Raw genomic sequence first — 12,493 nt, 5'->3', positions numbered from 1 at the left:
AGAGGGCACATGGGGGGAAGGTGTTTTTAGTTTGCTTTTAGAGTCTCACTTTTCTAGTCTGCTGTTTATAGGCAATAAATCATATCAATCTTCTCTGATTGAGTCTGTTTTGCCTGGGACAACAATTGTTGAGTGATCTCCCTGTCCTTATCTCAATCCTTGAGCCCTTTCCATCATATTTTTCCCCCCTGAAACTTATACATACTTTTGGGGTATATGCAGTGAGAGAGAGGTTCTGGTGGAGTTCAGCTTCCACCACAGTGTGGTAAGGGTTTGTAGCAAGGGTCTGTAGGGGTGGCGTCTGTGAGTCCAGAAGCTGCTGCATGTTAGGTAAGAGGTAGTTCCAGTAGCCTCCAAAAAGGGACCCACTGTTGGCCAAAGCTGAGCCAATGAGTGATACTTGTTGCACCTCTGTGAGAGCAGATTTAAGAAAAGGAAAAATCCTGTAAAACAGTAAGTAAGAAAATGCAAAGAGAAACAATCCTGCAGATACCAAAGTCATTGCAGAAGGAGGCCAGGAAGTGCTCCATGTACCACATCAGAAGTTCCCCTGCAGCCCATGGAGAGGATCATGGTGGAGCAGGCTGTCCCCCTGCAGCCCATTGGGTACCATGTAGGAGTGGACAGGTGGATGTGGCCTGAAGGAGGCTGCAGCCCATGTGGAGCCCCCTCAGGAGCTGATGCTGGGCTGGACCTGCAGCCTGTGGAGAGGAGCCCACGCAGGAGCAGGTGATCTTATGGAATATCTGCAACCTGTGGGGGATTTATAGTGGAGCAGTCCATATCTGAAAGATGGACCCTGTGGCATGGGCCCATATTGAAGCAGTTCTTGAAGCTGTCTCTGAGAATCAGACTGCATATCAACTGCATGGAGCAGTTTGGGAAGAACTACATCCTGTGGAAGGGACTCCACACTGGAACAGGGGGAAGGAGTGAGGAAGGAGTGGCAGGGTTGAAGCATTATGGACTAACTGCAAGTCCCATTCCCTGTTCTTCTTTACTACTCAGGGGGAGGAGGTAGAAGAGGGTCGTGAAGGTGTTTTTAGTTTGCTTTTTCTTCTCACTGCTCTAGTCTGTTTGTAGTTGGCAATAAATTACATTAATCTCTCTTAGGCAGAGTGTCTGTTTTGCCCATTACAGTAACTGGTGAGTGGTCTCCCTGCCCCTACCTCAACACTTGAGACTTTTTTTCAACATTTTTTCTCCCCCATCCCCTTTAAGGATGGGGAGAGAGAGAGTGCCATGGTGGAGCTTAACTACCTATCAGTGTGAAACCACCACACCACTCTTAAACAAACAAACAAAAACAACAACAAAAAAACCAACAACAACAAAAAAACAGCTGAGCAATCTTTAGCTCATCCTTAAGTTCAGTTGCTTCTGTAATTCTTATATAAAAATCAATTTGTTTTCTGAGCCTGTAGTGGGCTTATACATCACTTCCTCTCATTCTGAGGGCTGTTGAAGATTTGGTTATAGACGAAATACAGCAACCATTAGGAAATTTTCTCTTTCAGTGAATCTTCTTCCAGCAATATGTCCCAGTTGCTTCCTGTTTCTTTCAACAGCAGAAGTAGTTCTATACAAATATATATGTATTTTTAAGAAACATAAACAATTTTTTTTTCTCTTTTTTTTTTTCTCCATGTGCGCAGTTATATAGTAATACCACAGTTAGAGTAGTAGAGTAGCCAGGAAGCATGGATGCTGAATTCTTCACAGCATTGTTATGGTTTTGGCTGAGTTAGAGTTCTTTTTCTTTGTAGAAGCTCATATGATGCTGTCTTTCATATTTTTGTTGAAAGTAGAGGTAACACACTGAAGTTTTTAGTTGTTGCAGAGCAGTGCTTACACAGAACCAAGGACCTTTCTGCTGGGGGTGCACCAGGAGCTGGGAGGGGACCACAGCCAGGGGTTAACTCATCAATGCCTGAACTCTGGGACACTATGACCTGTGATGCAGACCTACTTTGAAATGAGACTCTGTCTGTTAATTTGTTCCCCTTCTGGGTCTATTCCTGGGTTGGTCGGTCTCTTTTGAGAGAATTTTTAACCCTTGTTGGCCAGTCTTTTTGGAGATTTTCTTTTTTTTTTTTTTGACCCCTTTGGTGGTGGGGTCTCTTCAGAGATAGCTTCTTGACTGCCCCCAACTTTCCCACAGTTTCTGGTACCAGTAATTCTATGATTATGCATATGCAAATAATCTTTCATATGTATCGTATTAATAAGTATAATCTATTATAAATCTCTTTGCTGTTAGAGTATTGATAAGCTTGTAATCTATACATATTTTCACTGTCATAATATTATTGAGGCTTTGAACCTGTTCGCAAATCATATCTGCTACTATATTACTGATTTTCCTACCTCAAATTGCCTTTCTACTATTTCTGATTGCTGTTACTATTAATTGGTTCTGTATCCCTAATATCTGTTGCATATATATTTACTTGTGTCCTGGTAATATCTGTACTAGCTTTTTATGAATATATCCATAATCAGTGTTCTTACTAGTGATTTATGATGATTTATAATAAATAGAAAACCTTAAAAAACAAATAAACAAAACAACAACAACAACAAAAACTCTTGTGTATCATGGAAGCCTTTGAACTCACTGTTTATATCTCTGTATACCCACAGGCTGGGTAAATAAAGCTTCTCAGACTCACTGAACATATATAAAATTAAATATGGGAGAATGATATGCCTAATAAAATTTATAAACACAACAGTTCCCAAATGCTACACGTAAGTCATGCCCGGCAATGTTGTCTAATAACATGACAGATGTAAAAATAGAATAGAATAGTTCCTGTCATCGGTTACCAGAGGGAAGACACTGGGCACCTTCCCCTCTGCTTCCCCTGCTCAGGAAGTTCTAGAGAGGTCACCACTGAGCCTTCTTTTCTCCAGTCTAGACAACCCAAGTGTCCTCGGCCTTTCTTCATAAAGCATGCCATCCAGACATTTTATCAACTCTGTTGCCCTCCTCTAGATGTTTTCAAGGACCTTAACATCCTTTTTATATAGCCCAAAACTGCATACAATATTTAAAGGAAGGCCACACCACTGCTAAATAAAACAGGAAAATCACCTCTTTTGACTGGCTGGCTATGCCGTGTTTAAGACGTCACAAAATGTGTCTTGTTCTCATGGCTTCCAGGGCACACTGCTGATTCATGTTAAGCCTGCTGTCAACCAATACCCCCAGATACTTTTCTTCTGAGCTGCTCCCGAGCCACTCATCTCCCAGTCTGTACTTGTGCCTGGCATTAATCCATCCCAAGTGCAGAATCTGACATTTTCCTTTGTTATTTATTTATTAATATTTGGAAGATTTTCCTTATAATCTTGTTTGATATAGTAGCATATCTTACCACCTGAGGAGAGCAGTGCAGACAAGAATGTTTTAGATATTTAGGCCTTCAGTGATCTTTTCAGTGCATTTCCGTCTGTAACTATTCATACAATGACAATATTTCTTTGTTTAAAACACATGCCAGTTTTTCCTCTTACCATTGATCTCTGATCTCAACAAGGATGAAGAGGTTGGTTGATACATCACCAACACCACGCAGAAGGATTTTCAGGTTATTACATGACAGTTCCAGGTTTTGAGGCTATCGATGAACTTGAATAATTTGCTTTCATGATCTTGACTCTGACAAAAAAAGGCCAGTTCAGTTGCCTAAACATTTGTATTTGTGTCATTGAATTGTATCTTTGCTGTTTTCTTGTGTACAAATTATCTTCACAGGTCTGGTAGATAAGAAATTAAGGGAACTCATGCAATATCTGTACTACAGGTTGCAGTCCAAGCATGTATAGTAAATATCTGAAATGATATGAAGATTTTGGCAGCTGACTACATCACAGATTTTAATCCATGTATGCATATTTTCAGACAAATAGCCTTTAAAAAGAGAGGTCCAGTTATGAAGTCTGATTTTAAAGTGCTTCATAACACAAATGGTAAAACCTCAGTTAAGAGATGTTACTTCTATTTTCACAATAACATGCCCTTTAATATGATGCCTAACCTTGACTTAAAAGGCTGAAACTGATGAGAATACATTATAGCACTAGATCAGTTATACAATGATTTATTGCCTCCGTGTTAAAAACCTACTGTTAGTAATTTTATTTTGTCCAGTTTCGGCATCTAACTATCAAATCTCACTATGTCTATTTCTGCCTATTTAAAGGACCACATGTCAACAACAACAACATCAACAAAATTTGCAGCCTATTTATTTTTAGGCCATCATCCTGTCATTTCAAACTTCCATGCATAAAGGAAAATTATTTTCACCCAGAAATGTGCTTAAATATTCATACCTTGAAGGAAAACACATTGCATAGTGCTTACTCAGATTTTCTACTTCACTCTTATCTAGACATCAAGATTGTACATTAGGATCAACAGTGGAAATATATTTAGGATAAATAACAGATTATGTGCTGCATTAAGCAATCAGGATAAGAAGCAATACGTAACATGAAACTAATTATTTTTTCACTAAAAATAATCTCCATAAAAGTTCTTTACATTGCTCCCTTTGAGGAGAAACAAACAAACAAACAACAAAAAAAAAAACACGATCTTAACAGGCTTTCATTAATTTTTAGTATTTGAAGTGCAAAGGAATGAGGGATTAAAAAAAAATTGGTCAGAACTAATATAACAGTTTAAACACAAATACCACAAGTTTGCCTTGGGGGCTTTGGGATCTAACTAATGCTTAATTACATGACATAAAAAAAAAAGCCTTTCAAGGTGATAAAGACCAGAGCAATCCATTATATTTCTATCCATGTTACTGCAAACACATTCAGATATATAGTCCTGTTAGGCAAGTTTCACTTACTAGAAAAAAGCAGTCTGTTACAAACAGTTGGCAGTTTGGGAATATGACAGAGAAAAAAAAAAAAAAAAGAAAAAAAAAAACCAGATGGAGAAAGGCTAATAAATGCATGGTGGCACTAAGGAAATGACAAAAAAAATAATTAGTAATTACAGTTAGGTTGGCCTTCACAACCTCAATATGGACACATATACCTTACTTAATATGCCATGCCATGGCCTACATGCAAGATATTGTATAATAAGTGTTTTGTTTAAATTTTTAAAGCAAAATATATATGTATATATAGTTTTTTTTTATTATTTTTATTTTAAGTAAAAAGTGAGCAATAGCATTGTACTTAAATAGTTAACACGTATGAGGACAGTCCTACATGTGTTTAAGCAGTTGATTGCTAAATAACTATTTTGAACAGTTTGAAGTGACATGTTGGCATCTGCCACACTGATCCTCAGGGAAGAATTCTTCACTTAAGAAGAATGTTGTTGTTGTTGTTTTTCATCTCTGAAAGTCATAATGGTACAATTTTGAATAATTTTCACAAAGTAGAAACTATTTGGAATTAATCTAAGGTTGAAACGTACTTCACAAGAACAAAATTCTATGTTCCAACAAATTCCTAAATTTTTAAATTTAAATTGTACCTTTTTGAAGGCACAAGCACCTTATATATAAATACACATGCAAGTCTAAGTAGAGGTACAAATGAATTAGTTATTGTTGTAAAATTTGCTGTTATCAGACTCTGACGAAATGAAAGAAAATATACTGCAATATTTGCATTGTAGATATAATACATATAATATTTTAATAAGTATTTATAACAAAGTCAACTGTTTTTCATTGTAATGGATACAGGAAAATGTGACTGTTTATTTGCTTTTGCAGACAATAATTTATATCACTTGTATTTGGCCTTTTTTCCAATGGCACAGATTTCAAATGGCACAGAAGCTATTCTATAATAGGGATTTTTCTTATTTATGTAACTTAATTTTGATGCTAAAAAACCCCACATACTTTTAGGAGCTACACTGTGAGCACCATGATAACCGTTAGGAAGAATTTAGCTATGGGGTTATCCCCATTTCTACATGCCTGCATTTTCCCTTGTTTCCTGTCCATCAACATTTCTCTAAAGAGAAAAAATAGTAAGGCTGTTTTACCAAGAATAGGACAGATGATGAACTCTAAGATCTAAGATCAACTCTAACTCAACATACCCACTAGAAAGTAATAACATCTAAATTTGGAGTTAGACTATCTTAAAAACAGTGCTAAGGATATTTTTAACTTATTCTTAATTTGCCTTTCATGAACCCATGCTGACTGGGCCTGATCCCCCAGTTTTCCTGCATATGCTGCATGGTAAAGTAAAATGGTACAAGTAAAGCAAAACAAAAGGTATTGTTATAATATTAACAGTTAAAAACTGTTCATAAAGAAGGGATATTCACAGGTTGAAGACACAACACTGGCATAACAGAGCAGAAAATCCATCTGTACAGATGTCACAAAAAGCCAAGACATATCCTAAATTTTAGAAAGAAGATATTACTTCTTTTATAAATAGAATTTATGTGAAAATCATGGAGACATCAGTGACTTTGAAGATGGCTAATCTGGCTCAATTTTCCTGTGTTTATTTACTGAATGTAAGCACACAGATACTCGTAACAGGTATAATCCTCACCATGGGTGTGAAACTAAGGATTTCTACTTCACTCAAAAAGGGTGTAAATGGATAAATTTATAAGTACTATTGGAATGTAAGAAAACACTTGATACGGAGTACTTTCATAAGTAAGATTTCTACAGACTTGTCTCATTACTTTTTTCAAAATCTAGCATTTTGGTCAATGAACAAATACATTCAAGACATTTATATTACCATGAAAATTTAAATACAAAAATAACTTCCATGAAGCAAATAAACTGCTCAAAGGCAAAGCTGTAGACTATTATGAGTAGGAATGTAAAGAATTTTACCTCACATGCATGTCTTCCTTAAAAGTTTTGGGAGACAAAACAACAAAAAACAACCTTCTGGTAACAAAATAGCGTTGTCTGACAATTAAAGAAAAAAAAAATAAATTCATAAGCACTCAGGGTTTTTGACCTGACGTTTTGACCTGAGTAAAAGATTCTTCTTATGACAGACAATGAAATATTTAGGGCAATAATAAAATAAAAGGGTTATTTTTAGTAGGTTTTGCCTTTGGTCCCAGACCTTCTCTTCATCTTTGTGAGATACCTAGGGTCAACCCAGATGCAAAGAAGTTGTTAGCAATAATAGTGGACTAATAGTAAATAATATGTATAGTTAAAAAATAATAATATCCGGACTCCTTAAGTAGCATCAATCACCATCACTGAAGGGGGTGGAGATGACTCAAATAAATATGTTCAGTGAGTTAAACTACTGGAGCTCAGAAAACAATAAAACCAGAAACTAAATAACTGTGTAGGCCTGTTCTGAGTAAATTCATAATTTTAGTTAAATATCTAAAGTTGCAAGATCGCTGTACGTTTTTATGAAGGTGCTTAATAGGATACAATCTGTCTAAAAGAGAAAAATAAAGCTAAAATCTTTCCCAGAATGTGCAGTTATTACTCCACTTTATTTCAAAGGAATTTAAAGCATGAACATTTATCAGAGTTTATCCCCCTACTACTTGATAAACACCTACTGCACAGTTCCTTGAAACCAGTATTAGAGTTGTGTAAAACATGAATTACGGTCAAGATTAACTACCTTTTATATCAAAGTTGTTGATTAATATACATGCATTGAAATGAATTAATGTGGACTGAGTAAAATACATTGAGCCTTCTTCTGAATTATTTTAATTGTTCCTTTTACTTAATATTTGATAAAACAAAATGAAATATTACATATATTCAAATAAGTTTTCATAAATCAGGATCAATTAAATACTCTCTCTCTCTGCTTTTTTTCTCATGTTATTTCCTTTTTTTTTCATATTTTCATGTGAGAATTGAGAAATTATGACTTTTAAATCATTTTATTAAAAAACACTTGTGGGAAAAAGAAAAACAAAACCAAATCCTCAAAATCTCTAATTTTCTATGAGGAAAAAATCAACTTTAAGAAGGAGCAGGACAGAATATTGATCCAATCCACAGGAAAGAGAAGTAGAGAAGTGACTAATGACCTAATGGAGAGGTGAAGATCACTCCATTGATAAGCCCAAACAAAAATAGCTTTTTATTCTTTCATCCATTTTTCAATCTTACAATCCTGTTCTCCACATCACTAGATGTTTTACATTTTTACATTTACAAAACAACAGTTTTACATTTACAAAGACTTTTGACTTCACACTTTTCAACAAGTTTATAAGCGGTTTAACTCATCATGGTTCTCCTAGATGAAAGTGCTAGGTGGGGAATGAAATGGCTGTTTAACACAGCATCATTTTTAAAGTTGGTATATAATTAAGCCAAAAAAAAATTTGGGGATTCAGTTCTGGAAAGCTATAAGTTATTTTAAAAACTCATGGATATTCAGGGAAGTGCAGCTGAAAGACACTGCATGCTAATCCTTGTGAAGTGATTTGAACACTGTGGAAGTTCTAAGACTGTATTTACTTAGTAATTATGAATATTTTGTTGTTGTTGTTGTTTTGTTTTTTTGAATACTCTTTTCCAAGGACTCATACAGACTGTTTACTTCCAACTTGAAACAGAACTTCTCAAACACCATTAATAATTTGTGAGGACTCTGCTGTCCAGAAGAGGCAACATAGAGATCATTACAATCCAAAATAATTGTGCAATGCTGGATTAGTTTTCAAAGTCTCTTAAATGTAATATAATATATTACATATATAAACATATAATCCATATAATCTTGGTATTGTTGAAGTCGGAAGAAGTCTGATATCATCTAGCTCAATACCCCCAAGCTGCCTAGGTCTGCATCCTGGGTTTTGAACATATTCATGGATAGAGACCCCACAACCCCACTTTGTGCAGTGCTTTGTCACCCTCACATGGAAAATTTGTTTTCTTGTGTAAAGATGGAATTTTATGTTTTCATTTTATGTGTTTGTTTGTTTTTGTTTTGTTTAATTTGTGCCCACTGTCTCTTCTTCTGTCACTAGGCATTGCTGAAAAGAGCCTGGTTCTGTCTTTAAAGACTTTCTTCAAGTATTTATATACATTGATCAGATGCCTCTGAGCCTTCTCTTCTCCCGGATGAACACTCACAGCATTCACATCCTTTCATGATATGACAGAAGCTCCAATCTCTTTGTGACGTTTTGATGGACTCCATATCTTTCTGGTTCAGGGGAGTCCAGCACTAGAGAGTATTCTTTATATAACATCTGTAATTTAAACAAATCACTTAAAAAACAAACAAACGCAAAACAAGAACCAACCAACATACCAACCAATACACCAACCACCACCAACAAAAAAGTATACATAATTAACATACTAATTTCTATGTCTTAAAAGCCTAGATTTATTACTTTTTTATTACTAGCTTTATTTTTTCTTTCTTCCTTCCACAATTCTCAACAGGTAGGTTTAAATGTTGACTCTTTAATTTAGAGCATTTTTTTTTGTCTCTTAAGGTTACTTAAACATGTCTAGAATGCACTCCTCTTTTCAGAACTTATTGAATGTCTTAGAATATCTTAAATGTCAAGAGGATCTACGTTTTCTCACTAAGCAGAATTGGAAACATCACACCCTGCTGATATTCTTTGTATGTTATTTTGATTTATTGTTTGGAAGGTCATGTTTGATTTATACACCTACTTAGATATAGATCTCTTAAAAAGGTGTTGATTCTTATCACCAAATCCTGTCTCTGTGAGGCTAAAATAGACAAGTGAAAATCCTTGTTGCTCTTAAAGTACAAGGTCTGTAGTTGACACTGAAAGCTTGAAAGAGTAAAGTCTGAATGTTGTAATAAAAACTTGAGAAAATAGATTACTTTGTGCATAGATCACTTCACACTTGCCAGAAGTCCTGGTCTTCTGTCTGAGAAACCTTAATTATTGTAAATATGTGCAAGCAAGTTAGACACATGAACATATTAAACCTAATAAACCTTCATTAGGCATCCCTAATGGATGGGATCACATCATAATAAGCTGAATAATTTGAATAAATGCAAACTATTTCCATTAAGGACATAAATAAGTATATTTCCTCTTGTATGCATGTTCTGAAATAATATATGGATCCAAATTCCAATATTGTGAAATTCCAGTCTTAGCCATATCATAATGGTTTTCCAGTATCTGACATATTGCAAGGGTTTTCCAATATCATATTTCCAATAGCATTAAATCATCTAATCATGTTGACTGTAGATACTATCAAGTGAATCAACTAGGAAATTTAGCATTTTAATTTATATTTCTTGGTTTTGGGTAGTACTGTCAATATTTTTGATGCAAACATAACAGGGAGATAAAGCAGACAACATTCTTGTCAAATTTCAGCCATTCCTAATTTGAAAAGGCAAAGCCATAAACCCCTTTTAACCAACATTTGCTGGTGAAAGGCATAGCAATCTGTCAGCTACAGCAGCCTTTGTAGGTAGCATTCAATATCTTCAATCACTGTAAAATGCTGCCATCTACTGGAAAATATTTAATTAAATATTAAAGCCAGCATTGTGATTGCCCAGAAAAAAATAAAAAATAAAATCCTGTTATTATCAAGAAAAATAGTCCTCTGGTACTTCAAGATGCCTGTCATTGGTCCTTGAGATCAATAATTAAACAATTTGCATAGGACAAATGATTTCTGATTTTAGAATAACAAAAGGTGATGAACTAAAGGAAAACTTTACATTTTTTGCAGATCATAGTTTAACATTAAATGTGACGCCTTTATTAGGAAATTATTTAATGACAGTTAAGTTATAACTTTATTTAAGCTGAAAGACATATATCCACCTTTTATAAAGGCAACTGAATCACTATGATTTTCCAAGAATTATTTAAGTAAGATAATCAGAATCAGTGTCTTGCAGAGGTTTTTGGAAATTATGTTTTATAAAAGTTGGCTGTCATTAAGCAGAGAATATATGGACTTTTTAAAGATAACATTGACATAGGTATGGCATTAAATTGGTTCACCTGAATGTGGTACACCATTGTTTCCTTCCCCTGAAGAAAAAGTTAGTGTGTATATGCTCAAGTCAGCTCATCAGGGAGGCAGTGGTTTCATGCTGTCAGCTTGGTCCATTTTGTGAATGTATTATTTCACTGATTCCCTGGAGCTGTTAAGGAATGACGTTTGGTTCTTTCATGTCATACCCTGGTTGTGTCAACACGGCAAAGCAACCACATTTTATTCCATGTCATTACAGTCCTTACATTGCTCTGGGAATAAATAAATAAATAAATATATGTATACACATATACATATATATAATAAAATAATACTAAAAAAAAGAAGAATCCCTAGACATGCATGTGCACATACAAAGATAAAGGTAAAAAATAAGGACCTTGTGGATCAGATTCCACATAGTTGTTCGTAACCATCTGCCTTAAAACTGCAGTTATCACAAACTTTCAATGTTTTCTTTTGCTAGAGCAACTAGATATTTAATCCTGCATAAAATTAAAGTTAGGTTCAGAAATCACACGCAGTTTTATTAATGTATAGTGTGTATTATTAATGACTTTAGGAAGGATTTTTTGTTAGATGTTCATTAGCCTGTTAAATGTTACATTTAACTACTTAATGCAGTGTCAATTAGTTACTTATTAAATGTCAATCAAAATTTAGCAATTAAGTTAAATTTACCCAAGCATTATGTACCATAAAACCTAAGAACAGCAAAACTAAATTTCAGATAGAAACTGACTGTGTAACCCGTCCCTTTGCTCAAGAAAAGGATAGTTGGGAATGACTAATGAAAGGTTGCATTTAGGTTTTAGAGTTAGATCACATTAGGAAAATCCTCAGTTCTGGTGTTCTAGTTTTCTATTTTATTTTGTTGGTAGTAAAAAGCTATGTGCTTATGTGTAAGATTCCTTATATATTGTTTAAGTTGGGATCTGACCATTTTCTTTATTGGGAAATCCTGTAATGCTATGTTATGTTTAGACCATGAAATATGTAGATGAGTTGATTTTATTAATTGATTCAAGAACACAGAAGTTTGTTTTTTCAACCTTAAGCAAAAGGCATACCAAGAATTTAATTCCTGCCTTTGAAAGAACATAGTATTTGTTCCCACAATTTATGACAAGCTTAAATATTCACCTTGAAAAGGTGCAAAAAGATAAGAAAAAAACCTTGTGTACCAAGGTTTTGTCAGATAATTTTTGAATTGGAACATGCTTACTCAATGCTTACTCACATTTTTTTTTAAGTTTAATCATCTTAATAAAGCCCTAGAAAGGGGAAATTTACATGCAGATGGAAAAAAAAAAACACAGCAACAACACTTTTTTGGGGGAGAAAGATAAAATTCTTATCCAAAGTCACAGTGTCACAGTATCCATTATTATTATTATTATTATTATTATTATTATTATTATTATTATTTAAATAGAGGGAGGTAAAAATGGAGAAATAATTAAAAATGCAGTTATATTTCTAATTAACTTAAAGCAGTCATCCCC

The sequence above is a fragment of the Anser brachyrhynchus genome (genome assembly GCF_964034855.1).
Source record: "Anser brachyrhynchus genome assembly, chromosome: 2".
NCBI classification, from domain to species: domain Eukaryota; kingdom Metazoa; phylum Chordata; class Aves; order Anseriformes; family Anatidae; genus Anser; species Anser brachyrhynchus.
Note: the sequence above shows the minus strand (reverse complement) of the source record.